Raw genomic sequence first — 3,996 nt, 5'->3', positions numbered from 1 at the left:
CGCACGCATTCTATCGTATTGAACTCCTAGCAGTGCGCTTTCTCAAATTATCTCAGAAAAAAAACGAAATACGTAGCGCGCCAAGTATGATAAAGACGCGTGCTCACGTGCCGCTACTCCGGCAGTTACAAACTTCGATGGAAGCGTACACGGCTGCATACATTTATCACCAGCATAGAAGCCTAAACTGAAAGGAACGTGGCTATATTTGACTTCAGTTACTTAAAAGGCATACGTTATTATAGTAAGTGATGCAGAGAAGTTTTTACGACAATAAATACTTTTTAATTAAAAGGCGGAAATGTGCAAATAACTTCTACATAAACTTGGCCAAGTTTTCTGGCTTTTTTTCAGCACCCCCGGAGTGTGGCCCGTGCATTATTCATCGCTCAGGCCCTTCCTCAGCTCGTCGCATCAATCTTTCGCCTTTTACTAAAGATTGCCGTGGGGGAGGACACTCTAATGAGCCTATAGGCCAATTTTTGGGAGGCCTTGCCCGTTTGGGTGAGGCCTACTTTAAAAATCAAAAGTAAGACTTCAATGCTTTTGTCTGTTGACTTACACTCACCGCTGGGGTTACAATTCTAGTCAATTTTCGTTGCTTGACTGCACACCTGAAGGATACTACGGTGGCACTTTTTTTCCGCGATATTCATGACCAGCTCTACCAACGGGGTGAACTGTCAGTGCCTTTTGAACGCAACCCTATATACCGGCCTCTTGCCTGAGCAGGCCATTTCTTGTTTACTCCTGCAGAAATTTATTTACGCTGGGCCCTGTATTGCTGGTATCGACAGTGCTGTGATTAACGAAGTTTAAAAACATGGTCCTCCAGCTCAATCGGGCTAGAATTTTAATATACGCTAACACCCCTCTATAACGAATGAATGTTGTTGATCAAGGCAATCATTTTATGATAAATAATAATTGGCAGAGATTGATTAACTAACTTCAAAGCAATGATGAGTCAACCGAGAGTTCGACAGAAACCAATCTTGTTGCGAAGGACCATGAATGTAATCAAGGTAAAAGCTGGCGATGAAAAAATCAGAAACAAAAAAAATGTTTCGTGAACTGCATTGTTCACAGGGCTCGTGTTCTGAAGCCGAAATGCCTTGTTATTTAGTATTATAAGGATGTTATCTTGTGTTTCTTTTCCGCTGTCTTCATAAATCGTAATAGAGACTGAGCTTCCGACACCTTCAATCTGGAGTGCTGATGTTGATGGCCAACACATATAAATTATGCCCACGTAGACTCCTCAGAAACATTTTAAACTTTTTTTCTGAGTGTCGCACCTATTTTGCAAATTTTTTTGAAAAGACAGAAATTATTTCGGACTTTTCGCACATCTGCGGGTAAGTGAAAAGATTGCCAATGACAACACTGCTGGTTATTATGATTACCAAGTCACACATTTCGCACAGAACAAATTTTAGAGCTTCTATCAACGATGTGAAGTCATGAACGTAACGTTCATGTCTCTCACCTCCACAAAATACTTGAAGTATTTCGCGTCGAACAAAAACAAAATTGGCCACGTATCTGCATGTTTCTGCAAATGTCGTCGAAATACGGTAGTCTTGCGTGTGGAGAGAGTGAACAACACATTTCTTTGATGTTCTGCGCAAAACATTTGGGAGTGGTAATCTGTAGGCGCAGCGTTAGAGTGCGTCGAGCGTGAAGTGGAGGCGAACGAGCGCATCAAGTCGCGTCACACGTGAGACATGAGCGCCATCTGGCAGTTTTCTTAGAAAACAAAGCTCGTGGCTCTGAGAGGGGTGTGTGCGCACATCTCAGAAATGATAACGTATAGAACGCGAGGCGACGGGTAGGTGCCACCACCATCTCTTCTTAGTAAAGCGTTGGAAACACTCGTTGTTCCGAGCAAGGGTTGCATGGTACGCGCAGCGTGATAAGCGCTACGGTCCTTAAAATTTCTTGTGCATGCTTTTTCTAGTAAGAGACGCAAATGCAGAATTTATGCGTGTTGTGGTGCGCCAGACATACGCAACAATTGCTTTTTATTTGACGATTGCACAAGCATGAACACTAACCTTGAGCAACATAGGTGGTCGCTGCGGATGAGGTCGGTCGTTTCAAGTGCATGATGCCGTTAAGAGTGGACAGACAGACAGAAAGACAGACAGACAGACAGACAGAAAGTTAGACCAAATTTTTTTTTGCGTCGAAGGTCCCCGAGAAAGACTATCGTCTTTAAAACACACAGCACCGCTACATCGCGCTCACAAAATATTCAGCTCTACCGGACCATGCCATCAACGCCCCTCACACCGAACTCCTCTGCGGCAGAATAGCGGTGGTGGTTATGGTGCGGCGGGTGCTAGCGGCCACGCCACCAGAGAGTTGGTCTTCTCTCTAAAAATTGCTTTTTGAGCACACGAAAGTGATTAAACCAACAGAGGTGCTAGCGGCGAGGTCTATCTAACGCGCTACTCTGTTTCCCAGGGGGAACATTTACAGATATTCTTTTGCTCACGTTGCTCAGCGCATTGCAGTGCTCGAAGTGGATTTGAAGAAAATATTGGCAGCATATCCACGGAGTGAATGATGGAGAGTTGGGCGAAGCATTCGTCCGTCCATTAGTTCTTGCTTCCGTCCGTCCATGCATTCGTCTGTGTGACCATCCATGCGTCCATCCGCCCGTTCGTGCGTGCGTCTTTTCGTGCGTCCGTCTCTGCGTTCATCCATGCATCCTTCCCTGCGTCCGTTCATGCGTCCAAACATGCATCTGTCTGTATGTCCGTTCGTCAATCTATTCAACACTCCAAGTACCCCCATATCGTATCTTTTCATCATATATTCGCCATTAGGGAGCCTTCATGTGCGCGCGTCTCCATGTTTTACGGTGGTGTCAGCCTTACCCACCACTTGCCGCCGCCCGCTAAAACACATTTTTTGCCAGTCCCGGTTTCCGTGGCAACAGGCGCCCTGTTGGTTCTTGCGGCCAGGCGTTCCTGCTCCGTCGCACTGCACCAGCTGAATGTTGGTGCGGGTGTGCAAGCTACGGTATGAGTTGCGTTTGATTACCCCATAGACGTAGCTTCCGCTACGACACCATCCTCGTGCTAACCACATATAAAAAAACTTGCCAGGGCGCTGCGTGCCATGCTGCTGGGTGCCACAATGCAAAACCATCTGGAGAACTTCCCACTTCCCGACTTGCTCTAGCCAATGGAAACGCTGGGCTACACAAGTGAAGTGAGACTGCTTCGAGGCGACTACTTCTCGCCGAATTTGTGAGGTGAGTACCCATTGCATTGCGAGTGGGTTGAGTATATCACCGCACATTTCGTGAAATGGCTGACTTACCCATGCAACGAAAAGCAGTTTGAGCAAAGTAAGCACGAAAACGTGCACAGTATAATAATGAATTAGGCTTCGTTTGGCTACGCTGTACGAACGGAAGATGGTTGAGTATGCTTGTTTATCCTTGTAGACGAAGCGCAGTTCCTCAATTAAATTATATGACTAGACATGTGTGGTCCTGCATGCATTCACAATCTGCACTTTGTCGGTTTCCGAAGCCGTCACTGCATTCATCGCGGAAAACGCTAGGCCCGTAAACCACCTACAAACGCTCCCGTTGACTTCTTCCTTTTCTTGCAGATGTTCGCATTCCTGCAATTTTACCTCGGTTGCTGAGGAAGGGCATTTGGAGAGGTAGACAGACGAGCCAATGAACGCGTTCCCTGTAGGCACTTGTCTTGCACAGTTGCAACGCAACTGACTTTTTGTGTGGCTTGCCATGGGGTATTCGTTCTTCGCTTCAATGACATGCGCAACCACGCCGAAACGTGCTTACTAATTGCTAACAGGACTTCTCTTTAACATAGAATGCGACAGATATACTGGTCGTGCCCATCCATCCTTGTGTCTATCTGTCGGTCCTAAACGGAGCAGTATTTGTGCACTAAGCAAGTCGGTTGTCATCCCATAACTCAAATATGTCTTATGTGGTGCATCGTTATTTGT

At 46.1% G+C, this 3,996-nt stretch overlaps 1 non-coding gene across 1 annotated transcript; it reads left to right on the top strand.

Annotated features, from left to right (window-relative positions):
- Nucleotides 1-385: 385 nt before the first annotated feature.
- Nucleotides 386-511, top strand: LOC119160234 (U5 spliceosomal RNA). The gene has a single exon (XR_005108305.2). It is a non-coding gene; the product is annotated as a U5 spliceosomal RNA (small nuclear RNA).
- Nucleotides 512-3,996: the final 3,485 nt, after the last annotated feature.

The sequence above is a fragment of the Rhipicephalus microplus genome, unplaced genomic scaffold, assembly GCF_043290135.1.
Source record: "Rhipicephalus microplus isolate Deutch F79 unplaced genomic scaffold, USDA_Rmic scaffold_21, whole genome shotgun sequence".
In the NCBI taxonomy this organism is placed as follows: Eukaryota; Metazoa; Arthropoda; class Arachnida; order Ixodida; family Ixodidae; genus Rhipicephalus; species Rhipicephalus microplus.
This window is presented reverse-complemented; position numbering and strand designations above follow the sequence as displayed.